We start from the raw sequence: 8,125 nt of genomic DNA on the forward strand, positions 1-8,125 counted from the left end.
TGGGTGAGGTTGGACAGCAGCGTCTTTTCACTTTGTGTCTTTATTAACATGTCGTCCACATATACTTCCATGATTTTTCCGATGTGATCCGTGAAGATTTTATTCATTAATCTCTGATAGGTCGCTCCTGCATTTTTTAGTCCAAAAGGCATGATGATGTAGCAGTAGTTTGCTTTTGGGGTTAAGAACGAGGTTTTTTCTTCGTCGGGCGGATACATCAGGATTTGATTGTATCCCGAATATGCGTCCATAAACGAGAGGTATTTATACCCAGAGGAGGCATCTACCAGAGCATCGATACTTGGGAGTGGATAAGGATCTTTTGGGCAGGCTTTGTTGAGATCAGTGTAGTCGGTGCACATCCGCCACTTCCCGTTTGATTTTTTCACCAAGACGATGTTGGCTAGCCATAGTGGGTACATGACTTCTCTTATGAATCCTGCCACCAGTAGGGCTTGTACCTGCTCTTCCACAGCTTAGGATCATTCTGGCCCGAGCTTTCTACATTTCTACTATACTGGCCAAGATCCTGGGTAGACTGCTAGCTTATGGCACATTAACTTGGGGTCTATGCTTGACATGTCTGCAGCCTTCCATGCAAAGAGGTCGACGTTATCTCGCAAGAACTGTACGAGTGATTCTTTTATGTCTCCATTTAGGATTGTACCGACATTGGTTGTTTGGTCCGGGATATCTCCGATTTGGACTTTTTCTACTTCACCTTCGGGTTGTGGGCGGAGTTCTTCCTGCCTCTGAGCTCTACCGAGTTCGATGGTGTGGAATTCTTCTCCTCTGCCTCTGAGGCTTAAACTCTCGTTGTAGCAGCGGCGTGCCGTCTTCTGGTCTGCTTTTATTGTAGCTATTCCTTCTGCAGTTGGGAACTTCATGCATAGATGTAGAGTCGAGACTACTGCGCCGAGCTGATTCAATGTTGTCTGACCTATTAAGGCATTGTAGGCTGAGCTTACGTCGACCACAATGTAGTCTATTTTGAGTGTTCTTGACTGGTTTCCTTTTCCAAAGGTCGTGTGTAGTAAGACACATCCAAGTGGTTGAACTGGGGTGTCCCCCAGTCCGAATAGGCTGTTCGGATATGCTCTGAGTTCTTTTTCTTCTAGGCCGAGTTTGCCAAAGGCAGTTTTGAATAATATGTCGGCGGTGCTTCCTTGGTCTATTAGTGTGCGGTGGAGATTTGCGTTTGCCAATACGATAGTAATGACCATAGGATCGTCGTGTCCTGCGATGATGCCAGATACATCCTCTTTGGTAAAAGTAATTGTGGGGATGTCGGGTGTTTCCTCTCTTCCCTCAACATGATATACTTCTTTGAGATATCTTTTGCAAGATGAATTGGAGATTCCGCCTCCCACAAATCCTCCGTATATCATGTGGACGTGTCTTTCGGGTGTACGGGGTGGTCGTTCTGCCTGTCCGACATCTTCATCCATTCTTCTTTTTATAGGATCGTCTGCTCGGCTTGCCAAATACCGATCTAACTTTCCTTCTCTTACCAGTTTCTTTATGATATTTTTTAAGTCGAAACATTCGTTGGTGGAATGTCCGTAGATTCGATGATATTCACAATATTCTGCCCGGTTTCCTCCTCATTTTTTGCTTTTGAGTGGTCGAGCTGGGGGTATCTTTTCAGTATGGCATACTTTTCTGTAGACATCCACGAGGGATACCCGAAGAGGGGTATAATTGTGGTATTTTTTATCTTTTTCCCATGTCGATCTCCTTTTTTCTTGGATTCTTTGTCCTTATCTTGGGAGGAGTAGGAGAATCCGGATTTTGAGGTCTCTCCTAGTCGAGCGTTTTCCTCCATGTTGATATACTTCTCTGCTCGTTCTTGTACCTCATTTAGAGATGTGGGATATTTTTTTGATATGGATTGGCTAAAAAGCCCTTCTCGTAGGCCATTGATGAGGCCCATGATGGCCGCTTCTGTGGGTAGACTTTGTATGTCTAAACATGCCTTGTTGAATCTTTTCATGTAGTTGCGGAGACTTTCTTGATCTCCTTATTTGATTCCTAATAGACTTGGGGCGTGCTTGGTTTTGTCTTTCTGGATAGAGAATATGGCCTTATACGATGGCACGGCAGATCCCAGCCACCACCTCAATAATTTCAGAAGTCGAATGTACCTCACTGACGCCTCAGACGCAATCCGCTGCAATGCCTTCCCAACTACCTTAACAAAAACGGCGATTAAGTGGTTCGACAATCTACCCCCAAGTTCATCTCAAGCTTCGACGACCTAGCCAAGAAGTTTCTAGCCAGATTCTCTATCCAAAAAGACAAAACCAAGCACGCTCCAAGTCTATTAGGAATCAAACAAGGAGATTGAGAAAGTCTTCGCATCTACATGGAAAGATTCAACAAGGCATGTCTAGACATACAATGTCTACCCACAAAAGCGGCCATCATGGGCCTCATCAATGGCCTACAAGAAGGGCCTTTTAGCCAATCCATATCAAAAAAGCATCCCACATCTCTAAATGAGGTACAAGAACGAGCAGAGAAGTATATCAACATGGAGGAAAGCGCTCGACTAGGAGAGACCACAATTATACCCCTCTTCGGGTATCCCTCATGGATAAGGACAAAGAATCCAAGAAAAAAGGAGTTCAACATGGGGAAAAGATAAAAAAAAATACCACAATTATACCCCTCTTCGGGTATCCCTCATGGATGTCTACAGAGAAGGATGCCATACTGAAATGATACCCCCAGTTCGACCACTCAAAAGAAAAAAAGAAGGAGGAAACCGGGCAGAATATTGTGAATATCATCAAATCTACGGACATTCCACCAACGAATGTTTCGACTTAAAAAATATGATAGAAAAACTGGTAAAAGAAGGAAAGTTAGATCGGTATTTGGCAAGCCGAGCAGACGATCCCAGGAAAAGAAGAAGGGATGAAGATGTCGAACAGGCAGAACGACCACCCCGTACACCCGAGAGACACGTCCACATGATACATGGAGGATTTGTGGGAGGCAGAATCTCCAAATTATCTCGCAAAAGATATCTCAAAGAAGTATATCATGTTGAGGGAAGAAAGGAAACACCCGACATCCCCACAATTACTTTTACCAAAGAGGATGCATCTGGCATCATCCCAGGACACGACGATCCTATGGTCATAACTACCGTATTAGCAAACGCAAATCTCCACCGCACACTGATAGACCGAGGATGCTCCGTCAACATATTATCCAAAACTGCCTTCGACAAATTCAGCCTAGAAGAAAAAGAACTCAGAGCATATCCGACCAGCCTATTCGGATTGGGGGATACCCCAGTTCAACCACTTGGATATGTCTTACTACACACGACCTTTGGAAAAGGAAACCAGTCAAGAACACTCAAAATAGACTACATTGTGGTCGACGTAAGCTCAGCCTACAATGCCTTAATAGGTCGGACAACATTGAATCAGCTCGGCGCAGTAGTCTCGACTCCACATCTATGCATGAAGTTCCCAACTGCAGAAGGAATAGCTACAATAAAAGCAGACCAGAAGACGGCGCGCCACTGCTAGAATGAGAGTTTAAGCCTCATAGGCAAAGGAGAAGAATTCCACACCATCGAACTCGGTGGAGCTCAGAGGCGGGAAGAACTCCGCCCATAACCCGAAGGTGAAGTAGAAAAAGTCCAAATCAGAGATATCCCGGACCAAACAACCAATGTCTGTACAATCCTAAAAGGAGACATAAAAGAATCACTCGTACAGTTCTTGCGAGATAATGTCGACCTCTTTGCATGGAAGGCTACAGACATGCCAGGTGATGGTGTTTTTGCGGAAAACGAATTTTCCAACACACAAATCCAACCGGCAAGTATACCGGGTCGCATCAAGTAGTAATAACTCACTTAGAGTGAGGTCGATCCCACAGGGATTGATGGATCAAGCAACTTTAGTGGGTGAATAGTTTAGTCAAGCTAACATTGAATGAGTTGTGTGAAGTTGAGCAACAGAATGTAAATTTGCAGGGAATTTAAATTGCAGAAAGTAAAGTGGCAGGAAACTTAAAGAGCAAGAAAAGTAGATTAACAAAATCTTAAATGACAAGAAATGTAAATTGCATCAAATGTAAAGGGGATTGGGTGCAGGAAATTTAAAGGAAAGCAATAAGCAGCACTTAGAATTGCAGAATAATTAAATTGCATGAAAAGTAAAAGGGATTGGGTGCTGGGAATTAAAACATCAACAAGAAAATGTAAAGTGCAATCAAGCAAAGAAGTAAAAGATGAAGTAAGTGCAGCAGCAGATTCAAACAGAAATGAAAAATGCTGAAGAACAAGACAGAAAGAAACTTAGCTCAATTGTAAAATCTAAAAGAGAATTTTGAGGATCCAAGAAGAGTAATGAACTCGGAAGCAAATCTGGATCTCAATTCTCCTTTGCTCAGTCAGAAAATATATTGCAGAAGAAAATGAGGTTTAAAAATAGCAGAGAAGATTAAAACCCAATCCTTAGATCAATTGAGAGGAAGAGTGGAAGATGATTCTCAGAATTTGAATCAATGGGCGCTCTTCAACTCAATTCAAGATCCAAAACAGAAAAGCTAAAGTTGCAGAAGAAGAAGATTTAAAATAGCAAATGAATTTTGAATTATGCAGTAAAAGAACAAGAGAGAATTCAAGGTGAGAATTGAAACAGAATTCCTTCAATTCTCCAATTCAAGTTAAGATGTAAAAGTGAGCTCTCTTCTACTACTACTCCCTAATGGAGCAAGCCTTTTCCCTTTCTAATCGAGCTCTCCATTTTGAAATGAGAGTGATGCCTTTATATAGGCTTTTTACAAAATGAAAATAAAATGAAATTGAAATTAAAAACAAATTCATAAAATGAAATTCCTAATCTAGCTTCTCTGTGTGCCTTTGAGTCATGTTGAGTGGGCTTTGCTTGATTTGGATTTGAGGGAGAATGGGTCTTGGATGGCCTTGATTCAATTTGGTGAGGAATTGAATTTATATGAAATTGAACTTTTGGCCCATGATTATTTGCTCCCAGGAGGCTGCCCTGCCCTTGTGGAGGGCAGAGCAGGAAATGGTGCGTGCGTGTGGCTCATTGCGTGCGAGCTTGGTGTGTGAGGATGCTGCCCTGCCCTTGTGGAGGGCAGGGCAATGTTGCCTTGGTGTGTCTTGTGCGCGCACCACGTTCCTTGACCGTGCCATGATGCGCTTGTGTGCGCCAAGCCTAAGCCTTTACTTCCTTGAAGGTCTTGTGTTCGAAACCTTGGTGAAAGCACTTGAGGAGCAATTTTTTCCTGATTTTCCATGAAGAGCACGACATTGCCCTGCTCTCCAAGAGGGCAGGGCAGAAAATTGAGCGCTACTTTGTTTTGGGGTGAGGCTCCAGCTTCGAGCCTTGGTGGAAGCACTTTGGTTTATTTTCGCTTATTTTTGGCCCTTAAAGATGCCTTTCGTTCCTGCCTCAATTGTACGCCAAATATGGATTTCTATATATCGTTGGAAAGCTCTAAATGTCAGCTTTCCAACGCAACTGAAATCACATCAATCGGACGTCTGTAGCTCAAGTTATAGCCCTTTGAAGTAGGCATGGTCATGCTGTGAGCGGCCAGATTTTAACTTAGTGAAAATTTGCTCCAACCTCACTTTGTTTCATCATGATTCTGCCCTGCCCTTGGCAAGGGCAGGGCAGTGTGCGTGCTGGTTGTTTTTCCTCTTTAATTTGGTCATGGGCCACGCTTTTAAAAGCGTGGCCTAAGCCTCCAAAGTGTGCTCCAACTTCAAAGTGTGCTCCAAAGCTCTTTTTTTCCTCTTTTTTTGTGCTTCTTTGCTTCTTTTTCTTCTTATTTCCTACAAGATTTATAAAATTAAAAGATCAAGAAAATATATCATTTAAGCACAAAAGCATACAATATTTAAGCACAATTCATCAATTTCTTGTACGAAAAAGCACAGAAAAATAGGTATATGATGACATGTCATCACCAGGCATAGACCCCAAGTTAATGTGCCACAAGCTAGAGTCTACCCAGGATCTCGGCCAGTACAATAGAAACGTAGAAAAGCTCGGGCCAGAATGATCCCAAGCTATGGAAGAGCAGGTAAAAGCCCTACTAGAGGTAGGATTCATAAGAGAAGTCACGTACCCACTATGGCTAGCCAACATCGTCTTGGTGAAAAAATCGAATGGAAAGTGGCGGATGTGCACCGACTACACTGATCTCAACAAAGCTTGCCCAAAAGATCCTTATCCACTCCCAAGTATCGACACTCTGGTAGATGCCTCCTCCGGGTATAAATACCTCTCGTTTATGGACGCATATTCGGGATACAATCAAATCCCGATGTATCCGCACGACCAAGAAAAAACCTTGTTCTTAATCCCAAAAGCAAACTACTACTACATCGTCATGCCTTTTGGACTAAAAAATGCAGGAGCTAACTATCAGAGATTAATGAATAAAATCTTCACGGATCACATCGGAAAAATTATGGAAGTATATGTGGACGACATGTTAATAAAGACACAAAGTGAAAAGACGCTGATGTCCGACCTCACCCAAGTATTCGATACTATTAGAAGGCACGTCATGCGACTTAATCCTGCAAAATGCACCTTCATAGTAGAAGCTGACGAGTTCTTGGGTTTTATGCTCACACAAAGAGGAATCGAGGCATATCCGGATAAACGCTGGGCCATACTCGACATGAAGAGTCCGACTTGTGTCAAGGAAGTACAACAACTCAATGGAAGGTTGACAGCCTTGTCCAGATTTCTAGCTGGATCAGCAATAAGATCTCTCCCCTTCTATGCTACTCTAAGGAAGGGAAAGAGGTTTGAATGGACAACGGAGTGTGAGCAAGCCTTCTAAGATTTCAAAAGATTCCTGGGACAGCCACTATCCTAGCTCGGCCTCGGGAAGGAGAACCACTTATATTATATCTCGCAGTAAGAAGTCGGGCAGTAGCCTCAGCACTAGTCCAAGAAGACGACAGTGGGCAACAACCTGTGTATTTCATCAGCAAAGCATTACAAGGATCCGAGCTGAACTACCAAAAAATAGAAAAATTTGCCTATATTCTCATACTAACATCTCGATGACTTTACCCATTTTTCCAAGCCCACACCATCTGGGTTCAGACCAACCAGCCCATAAAAGACATTTTACATAAAACAGACTTAGCAGGAAGAATCTTGCAATGGGCAATCGAGTTGTCCGAATTCGACCTTCAGTATGAAGCTTGGACAACCATCAAATCATAGTATCTGGCCGACTTCATTGCAGAGTTTACGAACACCCCAGAAACTCCTACAAAATGGAATCTCTACGTTGACAGTTCCTGTTCCGAGGATTACCTGAAACTGCAGGTCGATCTCGGATGAGATCTTCTGCGCTGGTCGGAACGGTTGTATCCGATTTGTTGAGCTTGATGGTGATACTGATTCCTTTGTCCCTGGAGGGTGGGGGGTACCTGCAAGGGACTCCGATGCTTAAGTTAGCAAAGGTATTAAGCAGGTATTGAGTAGAATCAGAGTATGAGTTATACCTGGGTGCTCCAACGTATTTATAATAGTGTAGAGTGACCTTCTTAGATAAGTTAGTTATCTTATCTTTATCTTTTATCTTTTGAGTGAGGTCATTTTATTTTCAAGGGAACCACCTTTATCTCTACGGGCTTGGGTTGCCCTTGGATTCGGGACGTGTTCCTCTGTTTGGGCCTTTTATTAGGCTTTCCTATGACTTGGCCGAGCTCTTTGAGAAGAGGTCGGGTCGTCCTGAACTGAAGAGGTCGGTCGCTTTGTCTGTAGAACATCCCGGGTCGGAGAGCTTGACCCAGGGTATGAACAGTGCCCCTGCTCGAGCTCGGTCTTTATTTGGAGGTAGAGTCTTAGTTTTTAGGACTTTGTACCTTCTCGGGTGAGACCGAACTTGAGCATTTTGTCGACTTTATCTTTGTAGAGTTCCTTTTGAATGCGGAACGTTTTTGCTTCCTCTGAAAGCGCGCGCTTTTGTATTAGCGTCTGTTCCGAGGGTTACCTGAAACGTGTAGCTCGGTCGTCTGGCAAGACCCGAGGTAGGGGTTCCGTGACCCGAGCTTGGTGTGCTGAGCGGCGGGGGGTTGTACCTGCAATGACACTCCGAT

This window comes from Arachis stenosperma, chromosome 10 (genome assembly GCF_014773155.1).
Source record: "Arachis stenosperma cultivar V10309 chromosome 10, arast.V10309.gnm1.PFL2, whole genome shotgun sequence".
NCBI lineage: Eukaryota > Viridiplantae > Streptophyta > Magnoliopsida > Fabales > Fabaceae > Arachis > Arachis stenosperma.